The 21,490-nt window shown below is 45.7% G+C and overlaps 1 protein-coding gene across 4 annotated transcripts in view; it reads right to left on the bottom strand.

Annotated features, from left to right (window-relative positions):
* LOC106510246 (uncharacterized) overlaps nucleotides 1-21,490 on the bottom strand; it is a 433,353-nt gene that overhangs the window by 92,082 nt on the left and 319,781 nt on the right. For 2 of the 4 annotated variants that reach the window (XR_014844889.1, XM_085024158.1), the window contains exon 5: nucleotides 11,936-12,102. The gene's annotated coding sequence lies outside the window, so the exon portion shown is untranslated. Of the gene's footprint in view, nucleotides 1-1,876; nucleotides 5,269-5,553; nucleotides 5,784-11,935; nucleotides 12,103-15,033; nucleotides 15,488-21,490 lie in introns of those variants that run through there. The other 2 variants (XR_014844891.1, XR_014844893.1) reach the window with 2 other exon arrangements.

Genomic DNA, 21,490 nt, shown 5'->3' with positions numbered 1-21,490 from the left:
TTCCTAGTTTGGGTCCAGGGCTACGGAGAAGGACTGATCTACGTACCGAATGCAGAGACAGAGACCAACTACGCAGAAAGAGAGAAAAATCATGGCGATTTGGTGGTGCCACAAATTAAAATGCTGGGAGTAGGTTCTCAAAACAGTCACTTTGTGCTCATTTTTCACCCCCAGATACCCCTATAGATCTTTACTGGGGGCTCTGCGTAGACTGAAGGTCAGACTGTCCAGGGGAGAGGCATGTATTTCAAATATTGTAGATCTGCAAACATTTTCAATGGCATCCAATGAAAACACATCATTTGAGACAACAGAAATTTTCCACATTTTCCTTTGTTCCTCTTGGATACTTTTCTGACTTATGTTTGGTTTCATCATTTTTAGGACCAGAAAACATTATCAGCGGGACAGCGAGAGCACCAGCCCAGCAGAACACTCGGAAACAAGCAGCAGAAGCACATTGTTTGGGCTGCAGAGCCTTTTTTTACTTTTCCATATGCTGGTCTACACGGCGCTAGTGATAAGGCAGAGTGTCTGCCACCCCGACAGCTAGTCTCGAGGCTCTTGTAGGGGAAAAAAAAGCCAGCACAACACATTGGTTGGAAATGGAAATGGACGTTTGGATGAAATGTTTTGTAGGTAAGGGGTTGCTTTCCAGAGAGTCTGCAAAATCCTTGAGCCAGAGCCATGTACCTATCATCCATAATGCATGGGTTATTTTTAGCACCCATTTTCATACAAAGTTGACGCTAAGTCCTCCATGAACACGTCTTTCCAAAAAAAGTTGACTGGCTGTTACGGAGATACAATCTCCATTTCCACGGCATCCGTCATGAGTTGCTTGGTGGCTGGCCATGCATGTTAAAGACAGCTTCTTCCACCCTGTTTGAAAAAGGAGTTCCACCCTCAAAAAAAAAAAAAGCAAGAGCAACCTAACGCTGCTTCATCCTGTGTCATGTCTGGCCAAAGCCACACTTCCTTTGTCCCTTTCCCTGTTTGATCATCAGATACGTGACATCTACAGCTATGGATAATTCTGCCTATCATCTATTCAAAGCAGATACACACTGAAGGCAGGCACAGGCTGAAGACATGCTTCATTTAAGATTCATAGAGGGCAATACGGACAGAAGAGGCGAAAGAAAAGGGCACTCTAAGTGGGCCTTGGAGGAGTCCCTCATCCTGAGGGGACAGTCACCGTAATGAGGAGGTGAGCTATTATCGGTTTGTTGCCATAACCTGCCCTGTTATAACATGAATTCAGATATGGGGTCAGCCTCAAATAGGCTCAGAAATTCCACTCCAATTTGAGCAAGTTCTATAGTATCTAGGCTTACTATGGACCTGGCGGATCCTATCCATAAGATACCCAGTGGATCCCAGGGTGCCATGAGAAATTCCATACCAAACTTCAGGTGGAGACAGAGAATTCTGGACCAGCCCGAGCACACACTGTCCATGTGGGGGTGAGCTGTTTCCTGGAAGGCTTCCATGCCTGCTCTGACCTCCTTCAGACGGATTTTCCAGAGCTAAGCCAGAGCAAACCAGCCTCCGGGGTTTGTGCAAAAGAGAGAGAAATGTTTCATATCATCAAGCTTCATCTGGCCCCTTTAAAATAACCTTTGAATTACTGAGCCAATGTTTGGAGAAATGGATGGGACGGACTATCCAGGGCTTAGCACTCAAAAAAGAAATGTTACGAAATCTATGTGGTGAATACAGCTAAGAATTCAGATGTTTGAGGGACCTTTTTCAAACTTTGCAATAGCCCAGAATTTGGTTTTAAGTTAGAACAAGAAAGCCACCCAGGAACAATATTTCTTTTAAATTACTCCACACTATGAGATTACATGGGGAGCAGACGAAGGTGGAATAATAGAGTTGAAAATATTGTATTTCAAGAACAAGAAATAGTGTTTAGCAGGCCTTCTGAACATTTTGAATGTGTCTAAAAGCAAAAAGCAAGAGCCTTGCCTAAACATTAAACATTAGGGGAAGATTATTTGTTCAGATCCCCGTTTCATGTTGCACAAAGAAATAATAAACAAGGGTGCTAGATTTGCGGCATAGAATGCATCCTGCTTTATGAATATAGATGCAAATGTGGGGTGATAAAACCATCAGTGTTTATCATTGTGCCGTCATGATACAGTCGAGCTCGGAGGCAAACTGCCGCAGAAAAATGGGCCTCTCCCGCCTCTCCGTTCTCCCCCAGAGGAACCGCAGGACCACACCAGGCCTTTCGCTGGAGCTTTTGCCAGTTGGAGCATCAATAACCAAGTGTCCAAAAGTGAAAGGCCCCCAAAGCAAACCCATCATGTCCCTGGCAACGTGAACGCTCATCCCTTTGCTCATGCTGTTTGGAGAGCGCCTTGCCCTGTGCTGCCCATGTTTCATTTCCAGCTCATCTGCTGGGACTCCTCTGCCTGGACGAGGGCAAACAGTCCGCTCCTGAACACACGCCTTTCACCTCTTCCTTCGAAATGGGGCCTTCAAGAGCTCCAAGTTCTCTGGGTTTCACGATTCCTGGCTGACGGTGGTGCCTGGATGATGTGGAAGGTAGAATAATGCCAAGGAAACTGGGAGCTGGTTGACTTAATATCGCTTTTTCTCCTGCTTTTCTCTTTCCTGTTGCAGTTCCTGACCAAAGGCTTTTCTTGTGGTTCGCACAAACCGTAACTAGAACAACTGCTCTTTGCTGAGCCCTGCACTAAATACTCTATCACCCAGCCTCCAGTTTAAACATTACGGAGACCCTGTGTAGTAAATATTTTACAAATAAGCAGTGGCACCGAGAGGTCAAGTAATTTACCTGAGGTCACACAGCAAATGAGTGAAACCCAAGCTTTTATAAATCAAAAGCCGTTAACCACTATTCTAGAAGAGATTCCCTGAGCCACACCGGCATTGGCTCCCTCGTTCCCGACTCTCAAATCCATCCTTCCGTCCCGACTTCCGCTAATCTCGCATCGCAACACTTCTTACCTATACATCCCTTCTACCTCCTTATTCTGTTAAATGATTTTTTAAAATTAAATTTGTTTGGCTTTCAAAATTATTCTTGGTGTCTTGATCAGACAATATCATCTGTTGTGTCTACGGGAAAGTGACAGGAAAATGTTCAGTGAGCAGAAGCCAACACTGCACCTCCAGGAGCCTGTTTAAAATTTTGCATCATAATTTCGAATTATTCTTCTCAAACTGGCACCCGTACTTCTATGCCAGGCCCCCGAAGACCCAGACCCACCTTCGCTATGGAGAAGCGACTATTCACAAGCTGCAGAGACGCAGATGATGGGGAGAGGAAAGTACATTATGATGCGTCCGAAGGTGAAAGCCAACACAAAAGGAAAAGAGCAAAAAAGACAGGATTGAAGGGGCGGCCCATAGACTACAAGTCTATGGATGAAGAGAAAACTAGCTAACATTAAAAAAAAAAAAATAGAAAACAGAAAAAAGGTCCATATTGAAGATTAACCACCAACTGGAAAGAATAAAGTGAGACGCATTCATTATACCTTCAGCAAACATGCACGGAGGCCCTACCGTCTTTCTAGAACTGGGGTACAAGAGTAAACAACTGATAAACCCCTTACCCTCCTTGTGGCGTCTGGAGATTTGGGGGAGGATCTAGATAAGGACCAATAACTATAAAATGCAAAGGGTGTTTCGAAGCTCTGCAAAGCGCTTGCGACTCTGAAACCCGACTGGCTAGTAGACATGGCCTAGCAAAGATGAGCGGATACGTGATTCAAAACACCGCTGGGGAGACACCCGAGGAAGATCTTCATAAGGCCTTTTCTCTCCCCGGGTTCAGGCCAGCCCGTTCATTAAGTTTCCGTCATAGCTGATTGTTCTAGTTCCAGAACCCTCTTCTGCAGCGCCCTCTGAGGTCTGTCTAGGGATCATACCCTGTGGCCCTCAGAAAAGAAGATGAGGGTGTGTCTGCGTCTGGTGCTTTTTGCCAGGGACCGCGTGGCATATCCGGGGCCCCCTGAGCACACACAGATGTGAACCCAGCAACGTCAGGGAAGGCAGCCTGAAAGGGAAAAGGCCAGGCAGCAGATTTCGCAAATGACTGGGCCGCCAAAGGGCAGAGCACCAAGCCTACGGCTCCACACGAATATCATATTACGGGAAATACGTTCTGGGGAAGAAGGCGAAGGCGCACACGAGGGGGACGGAGATCAAACAGGCTTGGGATGGAGCCGGGAAGTAACTGCGCTCTTTGGAAAGAGACGGAGGTGGGGTGAGGTGACCTTCCTCAAAGTCCTGCCGGCCCGTGGCTGCGGAAGAGAGAGACGCAGAGCCGACCGTGGACTGTACCGGCCGTGGGCCCGTCGGTCACAGGCCGAGCAAGGGGGGAGGAGAGGACGGAAGTCAGCAGGAGGGGCCGCGCGTGTGCGACTCCAACCCGGAGGCCTGGGCTGAGGCTAAGACCCCAAGAGCAGGGTGGCAGCGGGGACCGATGGCGAGAGAGGGAGGAGGGGCCCCTCTGCCCCCACCGTCCAGAAGAGGCCTTGTTCTCTCGTGGACAGCGGAGAAGGCCCTGGATACAGACTGTCAGCCCCGGCCGTCAGCGGCATGACCGACTCTCCAGGGCGGATGAAAAACGCCATCAGTGGGCAAACAGTGATGACAGCTGGAGAGCACACCGCAGGCACAGAGAGTGACCGGAGCTGGTGCTCTGCCGAGATCAACGAGAGAGTTACGCTGAAATCAACACACATACCTGGCCACTTAGCAAAGCCTCATTTTCCTATGCTAGGAAAAGAGGAATTTTTCCATGGTACTGCTCAGAGTATTGCATAAAAGTCCCAGAAACTCCTGCTCCGTTGCTGACTGACCCCATGGCCCCGACCCCCCCCCCCCAGCCTGTGGCTTCTGTCCTTTGTTCGAAGGGTCCTACTCCTTGGATAACTCAGATGACGGTGGGGGAGCTCTTCCCAGTGGCCGTCGGTTGGGGATCCGCCTCACTAGCCTCTCTCTGGGCCACGGGACTGGGCGCGCCCGCATCACCCCTCCGGGTGACAGTCCTTCCTGTGACACGTTGTCAGGCAGCTCCTCATGCAGTCTCCCAGCAGATACGGCTGCGGCGCTGTCTGCATGCCGTGTGCATGATTAGCGCTGGATGTGGCTAATAAATGATGCTAAGGCGAGAGCCTTTGGGTGAACGTTGATTGCGGAGTGGGGCCGGTGAAAAAGACGCCCCTTCCCAGGTCATCCCAGCATCCTGGAGTGTCTGATCAAAAGGACCGTGCCATGACTCTGCAAACAAAAAGGGTTTTTTCTGTTTTCAAATGTGCTTCTCCCTGACCGCCCTTTAAGAGAGGGACTAGGTGAGGTCATAAATGAATATCGCAGGGCGCTCTGAACTTGCACACGGCTTAGGTGGAGGCCAGTTCTTCCCCCCGTCTTAGTGGCTTTGTTTCCAATGATGCTAAGCTGGCTGGGGACCACAACTCGGGTCCTGGCAGATGGGTACAGACCTAACCCCAGGGTTGGACGTCTGAACAGGGTGTAATGGCCCAAAAAGTGGAGGAAGAAAAGCACCTTCGATGCATGTAGAGCCATTCATAAAAAATACTCCATGGTGATTTCAGATTGTGGAGTTGTAATTCTGTTTTCTGGTTTCCGGTAAACTGCCCCACCCGAACTGTTGGTGTTTGGGGTCTCACGACACCTGGACTTCCTCTGGGGGACAGACGAGAATTCCTCTTTCCTGGCTCTGCTGCCCCAGAGCGATGAAACTGGGGCTCGTCACTGACTTCATCTATTTATTCCTGTTGTTAATAATCACAAGAATAATCATTGTTATTATTTTACTTCATGTTTCTTTAAAGCAGGTATAGCAATACTTTCGAGTCATGGTACTAGCGAGTTTGAGAGAAGTTATCTATGAAAAAGTCATCCACGTCTATGAAAAAACAGTGTATTGTTCAAGGCAGTATTTGAAAAACCACTAGCCGTCCTTACTTGGGTTTAGAATTACCTTTACGGCTTCAGTCTCAAAAGTTGCCTGTGGGACATGGATTGTTCGGCTCTGGAATTCCTGGCTATTTTTTAATGTATTTAGGCTTTGACTCACTACCTAATCCCAAACTCCTTCAAATGGACATTGAATTATTTACTTCCTTCTAGATCGCTCTCGATCTCACTGAGACACTGCAGGTACATGTTTAATAAATATCTGTGATTTGATCGATTGGCCCAGATTCTGTGATTGTTCACCCTCTTCACCCATCCATCCACCCATCTCGTCGTCCACTTAAAAACATCTGCTCTGTTCCTGATGCATGGTATCTGGGAGTCCAGGATGTCAGCAAGTGGAGGTGAGGCTGCTCTGGTTGGGGCGGGGGGTGGCCTGGAGGACCTGGAGCCCAGGTGGATTGGCTTCCTCTTGGTGGCACTGGGGCGTATCGCTCTGGAGGGGAGTGGGTGACATGTGCAGGTCACTATCCCCAGAAGGACACCCCTCCAGGTACGGGGCCAGGTCCTGGTGAAGGAACAGTGACATACAGTGCCTCCCCTTCAACATCGTCAGCTGTCCTGGGAAAGACCAGGAAGCAAAGAGATAAATCACAACCCCCCCTGCCGGAAGGAGTTAAGGAAAGTGACGCAGAGGGCACGTCTTTTGAGTGGGGGCCTTGAAGATTGAGGGGACACTGCAGCAGCCATCAAAAACAGGGGGTACCCCAGGCGTAGGCATCAGCATCCACTAAGCACAGAGAGGTGCAAGCACACAGGCCAGTGTAGAAGGGAGGGACCCCGTGGCTCTGGCACCAACGCTCGGAGATGGAGCAGAGACCTCCACACAATGAGATCCTGCAGAGCTTGGCTGACTCGGTCCTGAATTTGGTCCTCGATTCTGAAGGCAGTGAACAGCCCCTGAAGATCACAAGCAGGGTGTCACGGTAGACCTTGGATTTCAAAAACAATGTAGAAGCACCCCGCTGATTCGGAGCCTCCAGAACGGGCATCTTACATCCAGATTCCAAAAAGATTTGCCACCTGGTATATGATGGCTATGAGTTCCTTCAGGATGATGCCAGAAGCCACTATCACGACTCCGCCCTGCTGTCAACTGCATGTGATCTGAAATAGGAAGCTTCGGTGAGCGTTGAGGAAAGAGAAGGAACGCACATTTGAAATATCATCTCTTATTTTATTTAAATTTTTTTAACTCTCTTGTTTTCAAAGTCTCCCAAAAAAGTAAGAATTCCGGGACTCTCATATTTACTTTTTTTCTCTAGCCATGCATGCATTTCTTCTAAACCATTTTCTGAGATTTCTCCACTGATTAAAGTCAGGATTTCACTGTGGGAACCCTTGAGTTTTAGCCAAACACAGATTACTCTTTGGATAATACTGTGCACAGTAAGATGGAATATGCCTACTTCTGTGTACCTAAAAATGATTAAGTTCTGTCCTGAATGTGAAAACCACAGTGAAATGATACCCATTAGGCACAAAGCAAAGACGTAAGGTGCCACCGCAAGGCAGAAAATGCGGGTTCCAGCAGGGGCATGTCTGCACTTCCACTGAAACTCTGTTAAGGCAAAAAGAGCTGCTTGCTTTAAGATGGGCGCCTCCGAATTCTCCAGATGCAGGCCCCGGTCAGGTGCGGGGACCCAGTCCTTTCCCGGGCAGATCCTCGGGGAAGGAAGGCTCGTGGTTGACCTCTTGAGGGCCCCGCGCTGAGGTCCGTGTCTCTAAACGCTGTCCCACCCTCGGATCAGCTGTCCCCTGGGCCAGCGCTCCCTCGGTGCCCCCAACACGTCCCTCTCTCTTTCGGCGGACACGTGGGCGGGACGGCGGAGTGCGCTGGGGAGGAAGGGAGTCTGAGAGCCTCCCCACCTGGGAAAATGCTAATTCCTGTTTTTTAAGAAAATAGGCTAAGAAAAGGCTCAAGGGAGTGTAGGACATCAAAGAACTCGCTTAAAACAACTTTTTCGGATGATTTAAATGAAAATGAGGCAGACATATACGGATTAAATTTTCCCTTTAAAGCAGCCTGAGGTTTAAAGATTACGGGGAAGAGCGATGGAGGTGAAATGCAGGGGGTGGTTATCATCAGAGCTTCCCCCCCAACTTGGGACCGAGCGCCTGCGCCCACGATGGGCTCCCGCGCAGCCCGACCCGGTGGCCCCCACGCCCCCACGTGCGCCACGTGCCCGGGACGGTCCCTTCCCAGCGGATGATGTATGCGGCTTGCCAGGCGAGAAGTAGGCCATGCCAGCCTTGAAAGCACTTCAGTTGGGTTGTTTTTGCTCATGAAGGACACGTCGTCCTGTAATTATTCTGTCATTGCTTAAAAGGTGAAATCTTAGCAGGGCTGTGCTTTATGCGTTGCTGGCAGGGTTGCTGTCAGCGCTGGCCTCGGCGCGCTGGAATCCCCGTTCCCGGTGGCTTCAGTGAGGAGCCAAGAGGACCTGGACATTTGAAAATGTGGTAAAGAATCTAGAGCAGGGAGTATTCGCCGGGGAGGACGCAGAGAAGATTCAGAAAAATCGCCAAGAGCATTCCTCTTTCTCTCCGGCCTCTCAAAACACCTACAAAATAACTTCTGTCATTAACTTTTGCTTCTCTTTCTCTCTCTGTCAACCAACAAGTATAATTTTGAATCTGTCTGTGATAACAGACTAGAGTAGGGTAAAAATAGCTAATGTTTAACTCAGGCACAAAATGAAAAACCTCCAGCTCCAACCAGGGTAAATGTTAACGTTAGGGTTTAATACTTCGGAAAATCTGGAGGAGATTCCGGCATTGATCAGGGGAGTTATTTGTTCCCTATATTTCTGATAAAGCTTGCACGGTTGGTGAATTAAAAGGAAAAGCTCGAGAGCCTCAAATAATCAGAATTTGACCCTTTCAAAGATCAAATGCAAGGGGAATGTACCTTTTTTCCCACCTCAAAATTAGTCTTTCAGTTTGCAAGGTCCAGCCCTGTGAAATGTTACAGGGCATTTCTGGGCCAAGTCAGAGTGAACAGGTAGCAGGCTGTCGTCAGCCGAAGCATGGTGTTTTAATTTCATGAATTGTAAAAAGTCTTGCCTTCTCTAAGTCCACAGGAAAGTCAGATCGGTAGGTGAAGTGTCTGTGCAGGATATGGCTTTGTATGATTATGAAAGCAGAAGTCTAGCCTCTGCCTGTGGTGCAGGCAGTTACTTCCTGGTGAGTTTTCAAGGGTGAGGCTCTTCCGAGGTTCTTAAGCTGTGGTCTGAGCACAGCTCCGTATTCATTTAGACCGGCCCATAGCAACCCAACCACGGATGATGCTATCAGTTCCCTGCCCTCTGCCATGGCACTTTCATATCAAGCTTCTCTTTCTTCTTACCCCCTGACCTCCATGGTACTGCTCAGAAATCTCTTTAAACTTGGACTTTTGGAAATATGACCTGAAACAATTATGGAGACCAAAGCCGAGATTCAGCCAGTGGGCACTGGCTCAGAGCTACAGTATGGCTTGCGTTTGGGGTCCTTTCAGATTGTTTGTGGCAGCAGCTTTGTGGTTCCATGGTCTTGCCAAACTGTTACCTATTTTAAATAGGACCCTTGACTGTCCTATTACCATTGAGATGTCACTACCTCTCAGTAAACACCACCACGGACTTAGCTCGGGCCCTTGTCATATTTTGCAGAGACTGTTGCATTAAGCCAGATATGGCATGAGATCAGTTGGGTTCATTACAGAATATAGTCATGCTGAGACCGGCCTGGGTAGGCAAGGCTGCCCAGTAAGGCTTTATTGTTACAAGAGATTTAAAACCTTCAAGAAAAATAGAAAAAGATTCAGGGACCATAGACACAAAGAAAGAAGTTTTGGTTCCAGAAAGATGGGCTAATGTCAGGGAAAAGAGGTGACTCTGAAGACAACGGCATGTCTGTACTCAAGTGTCCCTGGCCAGCCTCTTAGGCTTTGGTCTGAGTCTCACGGGGCTGCAGATGAGAAACAAAAGTAAATTTCACCCTGTCTCCACAGGACATGGGAAGGAGAGCATTGGGCAACGTTGTTTCAGCAGCTTCTGCAGCCGGGGGAGGAGGTGTCTTTGCAGAGCCGTCCGTTCTATCAGCGGTCTTGGTGCAGACGCCAGTGGATGGCCCAGGAACAGCAGCCTCAGCTCCTTGACTCTGCATTAGCCACAAAATAGCCCTTTGGACACTGCCCACCCTGGAGCATGGCCACAGAAAGCTGGTGTTCTCATGTATCCACTCACGGATGCCACAAAGATTTCCTGAGTACCTCCTATATTCCAAGAACTAAGGGTTATGGATACAGCAGTAAACACAACATACCTACCTTTGTGACCATTAAGTACAAGGAGAAACCTAGTTTCTATCCCAACTGAGCATACATACCTATGTAGGCACACAGCCGTACACATTGAAAGAGTTTCATGAAACAACAGCGCTAATCCTTGCCATGAAAAGCATGCTGGTGTTTTCTGCATTCTATGACATTTTCTATTAGATCATATTTTACATTCTTTTGTTTAAAAAAATACGATTGTTAGTCCTATTAAACTGATGTACGGCCCCTGGTGGATTCCGACCCACAGCATAAAAAACACTCCTGAATAGGAATTCCAGTTGTTTTCTCTAGTGTTTATTAAGCCTTTACTATATCCTAGGTGCTGTTCTGTGTCCTTTACATACACTAACTTATTTCGTCTTCATAACTTGACTGCCTTCACTCAGCTAGTAAGCGAAGGGGGCGGAATTTTGTTCCAGGCACTCTTGCTCCGGATCCCGCGCACTTAAACATGGAGAAAGTGAGTAACCCACGTAGCCAAAGGGACTAGATGTTGTAGGAGACGAGTCTGAGGGAGACGCCCTCATCTATTTAGGAAAAAAAGATTAGAGGGAGTGGTTTGTGAGCAGTCAGAGAAATAAGGCCTTGTCACTGTTGCTGCGAAGCTGTTTTTACTTTAGGCTGTTACGGCCTGGAAAGTACGGTCTCATTTCATCTCTGCTTCTGCTGGACCTGCATGCTCTCAATGCAAATCTGATGTTTTCATCCTCTGACTTCAGAACTTTCAGCCGCTCTTCATGGACACCTTGTTAAAATCCTTGCCTTGGCATGGCGTGTGTGTCCCTTTCCACCCCACCGAACTGGTACTCAGCCTCCATTCCCGACACTCCCCAATTAGCAGCTACATCACAAACAGGCGTTAGGATTTGGCAGTCACCAAAGAGACCATGGCCTTGCCTGCCTCTGTGCTTTGGTACATGTTCCCTGCCTTGCCTGGGAGCTCCTTCTCATCTTCATTTTCTGTGAAGTCAGTTCCTTGATCAGAAGCAATGCTCTATGGAATCCTGTGACCGTAGGTAAAGCATTCTGTACCTCCCCAGATGGTATTCGTGACAGAGTATTGTGTGCCGGGGAAGGCAAATCTGTCCACAGAATAAGTGCCCATTCCAGTAAGAAGGAAGCATTGCTTCTCCCATGATAAAATCAGCCCAATGCAGTCAATCAGGTAGCTGGTTGATAACCCTAGAGAATCATTCTATACCAGGGTCTCTGCTGCTGGCACCTTGGGCACGTAGCAGTGGCTGAGCCAGGTCAGTGGTGCGAAATGCAAGTTCTGTGTTTCAGAGCCCGTGTGTAACCCACCTCCTTGCCTCCATGGCCACCTGGTTCATGAGTCCCTTGGGCAATGATAGGGGTGGCTGGGGAAGGGGGGTGTTGGCTTCCCCAGGATGGGTCGTCCTTTTCACTCGGTTAATAAAACCCTCTTCTGCTATATAGCCACCCGTTGGTGAATATCTGCATAGAACAAAACCGTCTTCATATTTTGTGTGCATTCAGTGACGTCTACTGCCATACCTCTTCCCCAGATTTCCTTGTTGCCAGTTTTCAATCATGTTCCTTCTAAGTCCCTAACAATCCAGCCAAACCTCTGGTCACAGCCCCTGAATCTATATAGACTCTTACCTCTTGCCATTTCTCCTCCCGGTGCATCTCCAGGTGTCCTGTGCCAAGATCTGCCCACTGATAGGATTGTTCCTTTTCCCTCCTGTCCTTCAAGGATGGCCCAGAAAGGGACTATGGTGCTGCAGCCGTTCTCCTCTGGGTGGTGTCCGAATGTCATGCAGAAACACCTGTAACATATATGTGTATGTGCACATATGATTCAACCTCGTGCATAAAAAAAAAGTTCGCGCAAAAGAAAATCTAAAGCATCAGGTTTTGAACAATTGAGTTGAATCTTGTGAAGGAGCTAAAGTTAATTGCGTATCATTGAACCCCTACATTACAAAAGGCATAGTACGTATAGTGTATTTCTCAGTATGTTCAACACAGCCACTTTTTCTCTACTGCTGAGCTAGATCGTCTCTTTGATTGAGCATCAGATAATATAGTTAGCTGTCCAGACTAGTATCTAGAATCCATGCTATATGATTCACATGCTATGACGTCAAACACCAGAGAAACAGTGACAGAACCAGGTGCTCAACATGTGAGCAGCAAGTGAGACCTTACGGCAGACGAGCACATCCATAGCTTTCCCCTCTAACTCCAGACAAATACGTACAAACATACATACATACATACAAACATACATACATACGTACATACATACATACACATGCAAGCCGACCAGCCAGGCAGCCCAAGGTGAGACTTATTTTCAAAATCAGTGTTTGAACTCTGCTTCAACCATAAAAACTATTCATTGGAGTTCCCGTCGTGGCGCAGTGGTTAACGAATCCGACTAGGAACCATGAGGTTGCGGGTTCGGTCCCTGCCCTTGCTCAGTGGGCTAACGATCCGGCGTTGCAGTGAGCTGTGGTGTAGGTTGCAGACGCGGCTCGGATCCCGAGTTGCTGTGGCTCTGGCGTAGGCCGGTGGCTACAGCTCCGATTCGACCCCTAGCCTGGGAACCTCCATATGCCGCGGGAGCGGCCCAAAGAAATAGCAAAAAGACAAAAAAACAAAAAACAAACAAACAAAAAAAACTATTCATTGAACCCCTGTTCTTTTCCAGAAACATAATAGGTTCTGAAGATCTATGGCTGGACATATCTTGTCACTGTCGATAGTTCTTCATTAAAGACAAAACACACAGATTTGCTATTAAGGGGCTTGCCTTCTGAAAGATTTTAAGGCTAATTACTGACAGTGTTTATTCACATAAACTTAATTCATCTGTATCTATATAGTTTATATCTATAAATCTATATCTATCCACAATCTATATTTATATCTATACATAATAAATAAATTATACATAAAAATCACATAACCTTAACTCTATGTATATAGTCTAATCTATATATAATAAAAATTATACATACAAATCTTCATAAATTAATGATAAAAGACAAACATTACCTCTGTCTTGCTGATAGTATAGCTCAGAAAAATAACATAAAGAATACCAAACAGGATGTATTGTATGCAAAACAATGAGACTACTGTTTTTCCATATATTAGCCACTTAATAGTTACAGAAAACCTATAGTTATTATTACTGCCATTAAACAGATGAGACAATTGAGTCATAAATAAATTACTGAACCAATGTCCCCCAGACTAGGTTAAGGTGGAGGTGGGATTTCTGTTTGAGTCTCAATCTCCCGTATGAAGCTCACATAAGGAGACAGCTAATGAACGCTGCATCGCCTCCTCAGTGAAAACGTGATGAGATGATCCCCGTACTTCGTGATCCCCCACAATTTAAGTGGTTTAAACTACAAAAAGTGCGGAGTTCAAGTTTCTGCTTCTTTATTGCCTGGTTATGTGACCTTGGCAAATTTGTGTAACCTCTCGCCATCCTCAATAACGTCTCGGTAAATGGGTTAAAAGGTAAGTAGCTTATGTTATTGGCAAATGCTTAGATATTCAAGTGTTTTATAAATTGAAATATTGAATCCAAATGTAAAATGAATTCTCTCTGCTTTCTGTGCAACGTCACAAGAACTACATAAATGAAAGTTCAAAATTCTGTTATCGGTATTTTATCCAAGATTTATTATCATCCTCATTACAAAACATAAAAGCAAAAGAAACCAACTCAAGAAAATCATCAATTCCTGCGAGAATGTGATGGGAGAGTTAAAAAGACCCATATCTGAAAGGCAGAGGGTGGGCACCCACGCAGACCAGCTAAGCGGTGTCAGCAAAGTCATTTAATCTCCTCGAGCCTCGCTTTCCTCCTTATAAAACTATGGGTTGTGCTAAGAAATCTCCAGGTGCCTCAGAGGTCTGACATTCTATCAGTGGAACCTTCAGGATGCTCTGATTGTGACCACTGCTTTTCACTTACTCTGACCAGACTGGAGAATCTTACAAAATCTTTCCCTCGATTGATCTGGCTACATTTTAGCCTCAGAAACTCTAAAGATGGTGTGTGCTTTGGTCTGCTTTTCTGAATTGAATTGACCTCTCAGCTTTGTAAAATGTATCTTTCATTGACTTCAATACCACCACTTAATCCCTGGAAATTAATCGAGGGAACTTGAGTTTGAATTTCCCTGGTGTTCCTGGTGTATGGAAAATCTTGTTACTTACATCTCACTTTTGTGTGTTACACTGTAATTTTTAAGAGATCATCGTAGAAATCTCGCCTGTCTGTTAACTCTCTCTCAAAATCCAGATGGGTTTATGTCTTAAATTGCTAAGAACCCTACCCAGTCAGACAAATTATCAAGTATATGGACTAGAGTCGGACACAAACTCATTTTATGTGATGGAGGCAAGAAAAGCATAAAGATTTCCATTTTGAGAGTAAAACTGCCAGGGTGAATTACTTGAAATGCAGTTCAACATGATGAAATGCCATAAATTATACTGAACATTTCTTTGTGTAGGTATTCGGCTCTGTATGCTTTTATTGATAAAGCAGCAACCACCACCACCACCCCACCACCCCGCCTTTTTTTTCACCAGGACTAACAAGTACGTTATCCTGGAAAAGGACTTGACCTCTCGTAGCTGACTGCAGCATTTGTACCAAACTCCTATTGTCGTATGCTAATTTTAGCAGAAAAAAAATATTCCACCTGGCAGGGTCTGCCTGGTACCCTCACCTGCCTTGGGTCCTTTTGGTCTCTTCTGTAAGGGGAGCTCAAAAGAGCAAGCCATTGCCACTCAAGTTAAAGGCAGGAACCAAGGTGAGAGGCAAGGATGCTCAGACACAACGTAACAAATCTGCTGCTTCATAAAGATGCTTTTTCAAACAAAAGTCTGGCAGAGCTCAGGCAGCAGAACAGAAGGTAATACGAAGTTCTACCAGGCTGCGCTGGAAGCTCGAGAAGCCTGCTGGGCCATTCCCCACACACTTTCCCCCAACTGGCCGTGCGTCTTGGCAGCCCGTCTTCTGCTTTGGTTCTGCCATTTGAGTCTCAGGAACTTGCTAGAGTATACAACAGTTAAAAAAAAAAAAAAATCACGGCTTTTAAGTTCCATATGCTTAAGCAGCGTCTTCGGGACTGACCAGACACATTCCAAAGAGACCTGTTTGAAAGCTTGGACAAAACCTCTGCCGACTCAGAGAGGAAAGAGCCTCCGTTCCCTTTGCATGAGTCACTCGGTGAAAGATTAAATCCTAATGAGCTCCTTTCCACAGGCGGCACACCCAGGCTTTGCCTCGCATACCTACGATTTCTCAATATTTAGGCCCGCGTGTGTACACTCAGATGCTGATGGATATCGTCTTTCCAGAAACCATTAACCAGGGTATTAACTGTAATAACTTAGGAGGTTAAGGAATGAGGCCCAACAGGGGCCACTGGGCGTTGCTGGGCAGGCAGTTGCTCAGCTGCGTGTGAAAGGGCACAGCGATGAAACTTCCCTGTCCCCAAACGGAACGAGAGGAGAGGCCAGACCACCGGCTTTGTGTTCGGGCTGCTCTTCTCTGCCACCCCTTCCTCTGTGTCTCTGCCAAGTCAGGTCGCAGCAGGGAGTGCTGCTGGCTTCGTTGAGTTCATCCTTAACTGTAGTCTCTGTGATGGAGCTGGAGTTTTGTCCTCGAACTCCACATGGAAACAGGGGTTCCTGATCCCTTTGCCAGGCCCTGGGGACCGTCACAAAAGGACGGCTACACTCGCTGGAGCCAGGGCCACAGCTGACCTTTGTCCCAGGACACACCGGGCACGCCAGCCCGCCCACCGCTGGGCAGCCGGGGAAGAGGGCATTGTGGGGCCTGCATTTCTAGGACTTCAGAGTCTATGCCTAGGCATCTTTCTTCTGCTGTGGTTCTGAAATTATGTTTCATTCATATTCTATGACTGCTTTGCCTTATGAAAAGTTTTTTTTTTTTTTAACTCTTATTTTTCTCACCTGTCTCTTGGGACTTTCATGACCCTTGAGACTGAGAAGACAAAAAGGTAAAGAAACTGTAAGAGACACAAAACTTGAGATAAAGGGAAGAAGGCAGTGAAGCAGAGAGAAAATAAATCCGGGCAGCGATAGGATTCAATTTGAATTTCAACTTAATGAATTTAAAAAGAAATGTAATTTGAAATGAGCCATGTATACCCCGCCACAGTCATAGCTCAGTGTTAGGTGATGGTGACTTAAGAAGATCCTAAGACACGCTCTCACTTTAAAAGGCTGATATCGTAGTGAGGGGAAACGGATCAATAATATTTTATGTTATTTGTGCCCAGCTTTGAGTGACACTCAGACAGTCTGGGTCATTTTTAATCTACTACTATTCCCACTTGTAGATAAAGAATCTGGGCTCAGAAAAATTAAGTCACTTTGCCCACCATCGCAGAGCTGATGACGAAGCAATCCCGGAAACAAGTATAGATCTAAACTCAGGGATGCTATTTCTTAGGATTATGCTTTCGAGGTTGGCCAAGGACTCAAACCCTAATAATTCCAGCAGATTGGGGGAAAGAAAAAAAGAGCTAAAAGAGAGGTTGGAAAAAGTTATTTGGGAGAACAAAATCAGGAATGATTCATTTTAAATTGTTTCATTAGGAAGAGACTTGTCGATCTCTGGCTGTTTCAATGCACTCAAGATGTGACTCCGAGTCTCGAGTGTCCGCTGAAGGTGGTTGTTTGGTGGTGGTTTCAGGAACCGAGACGGCAGCTCACCTTTCTGATGCAGGGTAAAAGCCTCAGGCTCTGTAAACTTAGTCCCCAGCACACTCTGTTTCGTGGGCAGTGGGAGAGCACTGGCTGTCTACCTGCCCCTGAAGTGAACGGCCTGTAAAATCAAAGAACAGGAACCCACCGAATGTGGCACCAGGACCATGAGCACTTGCAGAAGCAGGCTCAGTGCGCAAGGCTGGCGGCTCCGGCTGCTTCTGCCCCACGGGCTGGGACACCCTTTACCTCATCCATGTTGCAGTGCCAACCAAAGAGTGCTCTGTAAATGTTTTCAAAGAAGTTAGTGAGTTTAAACAACGTCAGTGGACTGGGAGAGAGACGGCTGCCTCATAGACTCTGCCATGAACTGCCCCCCCGCCTTTTTTGGCTCACTCTTCCATCTTGTATCTCAGGCCTTCCTTATGTTTGATTTGAAACATATCCAGGAGTTCCCTGGTGGCCTAGCGGTCAAGGATTCGGTGACGTCACTGTTGTGAGTCTGATCCCTGGCCCAGGAAGTTCCACGTGCTGTGTGCATGGCCACAAACAAAGAACAGCAACAAGCATGCCCTTCAGTGGAGACTCCACCTAAGATAAGCTCAGCGTTTGTTTCATCTCTACTCCCAAGTAACAGCTAAGTAAGTATATGTGATAAAGAGTCTGTTCCATAATTGATGTTTGACCGCTGACGCCTTTCAATTCCTACCCCTTGCCCCTCTCTTTTTTCTGGAGCTCATAAGAAAGCCTGGGTGTTCTGTCTTTGGGGGCCAACGGGAAGATCAAACCACGCAAATGTGGTCCATGCAAGAGAACGCTTACGCTAAACCCAGCTCATAACTATCATAAACCCACAGCCATTCACCCTCCCTGCTCTCAAGCCATGTTTGGACCTGCTTGGGAACCTGTTCTGCTCTCCCCCGAAAGCCTCACTGTATGAGTAGTAAATCTTTTTCATATCCTCTTGGTGTTATATGTGGCAGTACTAGTTCCAACATCGGAACTAAATTTGGACTGGGGGTGGATGCATTCTGTCTTTGAGAAGTGACACAACGATCCATGTGGTAAGCAGGGTATCTAGGCAATGACTTTGGCCACCAGGGGTATTTCTTTTCTTGCTAAATGGCACTTCCGCCTGCTGATGAACACGTCTTTCTAGCTGGGTAGCTGCCTGTTGGCAAGCTTGCACATTGAACTGTGCTTCTTTGAAGTGCATTTGCTGGGTCCTTCTGAACCTAAGGTGAAAGTTTTGAAAACTGGCATTTAAGGGTGGGCACATGGGGTTGCGGTCCCCTGTAAAGCAGCACTGGACTGAGTGCTTAACACAGGCCTGTCTGAATATCTCAGGTTGAATCACCTGTTTTGATTCCAGTGTAAGCCACGACTGATGCTAGGGCAAAGGGGACCTCTTACCTTGTGGCTTGGCAGTTTGTGTTTCAGTCGGGCATCGGTTCCCATTCTGGATCTCTCAGGGGAGAGACTGATGTCCTGTGCAGAACACAGGCCCATTGGGTGACCCCTGGCAGGGTGGACACCATATGGCATATGCAGAGGTCCACACTGCTAAGAGCCAGTGTCTCACTAGGACCCTAAAAAAGGCTTTTGCCACTGCTGTTAACTGTGCCTCTGTAGAAAAAAAAAATCTTATACTCAAGGTTATAGGAATGGCACCTGTGACAACCCTGTGGCACAGTCAGAGAGTTAATTCAACCGTGACCATGGGGGAGAACCCAAACCCCGACGGTAGCACCATGAAACCCCCCGGAGGAAAAACATTTATAGATTTATACATTTATAAGCAGGATGGAGAGGACCTCCCTGGAGTATAACCAGTAACCGTAAATAAATACATAAATAAATAGATTTTTAAAACCCTGATATATGGTAAGGAAACAAAATCTGACCCAAAGATCCAGATGTTGACCCAACTGGAAATTCAAATTTACTAAAAGCAGTTACACAACAAAAAGACGGAAGGTTTTTGTGCCTCTGTAACTTAGATCCTGACTTAATGTCCACTAGGATGAATCCATTGGCAAGATTTCAGGGACTTAATCATTATTGGGGCTCGACTTATAGTTTTACCTGGATATTCCCCTGAATTTAAACACAGTATCGCCTTAACCTCAGGGGATTTATTGAACATAAAACAGAGCACTGACTGATGTAACACATTAGAACTATGGCTTTGCTTAAATCTCCCATGGCCATATCACTCGTGGCCCTAAAATATCCCAGGATGGGCACAGGTGCTCTGACCCAATGATAGCGAATTAAGATTAAGTCTTTGGCACTTATAATTTTGCCTTGACAAAAAACCCGAGGGGCACCCTCGCCTTCCTCCCCTTGATTAAAATATTTAAAACACGCAGTATAAATTAAAGGGGCTTTCAAGGATTGAAACCTACAACACAACCCCTATTTAGATGAAGGGCAATTGTTGCCACTTTTTTTTTTTTCTATTTAAAAATCCAGTTTTGCCTGTTTTTAACCTGGAAAGAATGAATAGCACCCTGTGAAGGATTATAGCAGTTTGATGCTGTGGTCTTTATATTCAGTATTACTGAAATTTCTGACTCCGCAAAACCAGAAGTTGATAAGCCCTTTTCAGTCATGGATTTGGCTAAGTCTATTCTGTGCCTGTTTCGACAGCCTCTCAATCACAAGTTGCCTTCACCTTCAGAGGGAACCAGGACACCTTTACCTGCCTACCAGACTCCTTTGGTGGTGGCAGAAAGCTCAGACCATGCAAGCCAGGGATCACGTAAGGAAATCCGCAGCTCTGCCTCTAACTGCAGAACCATCATGTGGTAGTCACCGTTCCATCCACTCTTGGGTCATGTTGAGAACGGCACAAGAGTCTGCCTTCTCCATTAAGCCTCGTTCAGTGATTAACACTGTGATTAGTATAACGTGTCATATACTTTTTTGCATGTGTGTCACCGTTAGTCATGCTCTGTGAGCTGAATGCTGGGAAGAGAGCCCATCCATCTCTGCAGGGCAATGACAACATCAGACAGTTCTAGTTGGTGACTGCTTGGTTTCAACATACTGAAAGCATTACTCTACTATCTTTTGGTTTTTTGTGTTGCTAACAATAATTCTGCTGTCATTATAATTTTATTCCTTCACTGTTTTTCCTTCTCTCTGGCTGCTTTCAGAAGTTTTTAAAAAACTTTGAAATTTCACTATGGTATATCTAAGTTTGAACTGAATTATATTTATCATGTTTTGAGACTACTAGTACTTCATGAACCTGACAATTCACATTCATATCAACTTTGGAAGAATTTCTCAATTATCGTTTTATGTTTCATTTTATCATATTGTCTCTTCTTCATTCCCTCTGTTTTTTTCTCCTGGACCCCTTTGGAATATATGTTTGACTTTTTAATTTGCTCTTCTATGGCTCTTAAACTCTCCTCCATATTATCCTTCTCTTTATCTTTCTATGCTACATTATAAGGATAATTTCCAGAGATCTATCTTCCTGTTTCCTAATTCTCTCTTTAGCTAGATCTAACCTTTGTTTAAATAGATCAATAGATTTATATTTTCAATGACTGTATTTAAAATTTGTATGTGTTCTATTTCCTTTCTTTCAATAGCTGATGAGGCTTTTTTATAGTATATTCTCTTATTACGTTCTCATAGCTTTTTAAAATATTTAGTTATTTTAAACACAAATATTTTACAGCATCTAAATTTCTTACGCGAAGATGGAATGTGTAATCCTGTTTTCTGTGTGTGGTCATTACTGTTTACAATGAATTATTTTCTAACATGAAATTCTTTGTAAATTCTAAATCGGGAGCTCATTTTGAGTGAAATGTACCTATGAGAATCATTTTCAACATGTTGTGCATCTACCCTCCATTAATGTTTTGTGTTTGCTCGTACACAGTATCCCAGCTCTGGTTTATGACATGTAAATGTATTATTGAGAGGGGTCCTTCTTCACATTGATATTATAAATTTGAAAGCACCCCTACCTAAGAAAAGCTTTAGGTTAAAAGTCTAAAGTGTGCATTTTTTTCCACATTAGAGTTTACATTTATACAGAAAAGCATACTTGTCATTTTCCTATATAAGTGGGCAGGATTTTAAAATTTATGCCATCTGCTCCCAGATTTATAAATGAGATCTGAGTTATAATTCCTCCCTTTAGGGGCCTTTAGGTGTTTCCCTTTATTCTTTCATTGCTAAGACTAGCTCCCCTTACTGCGAGCACTTAAGTATCAACTCCAGCTCACTGCACTACTGCTCGGTTTCCCATTTTTGAACCATGAGGTTTTACCTGACTGCCTTGTGATCCCAGATCACATGGGATCGCACATGAAAAAATGCATGATATATATTTTTTTTCTAAAATTTCTCGTTTCATTGCTGGGAGTGTTTTCAAGCTCTCTGGTCTATTATTGCTTAGAAATGGAAGTCCCTTGAAAAGCA

Source organism: Sus scrofa, chromosome 4 (genome assembly GCF_054392235.1).
Source record: "Sus scrofa isolate SSC_HxYL_T2T_F1_AM1 chromosome 4, Sscrofa_HxYL_maternal_Yorkshire_Landrace_v2.0, whole genome shotgun sequence".
Lineage (NCBI taxonomy): Eukaryota > Metazoa > Chordata > Mammalia > Artiodactyla > Suidae > Sus > Sus scrofa.
This window is presented reverse-complemented; position numbering and strand designations above follow the sequence as displayed.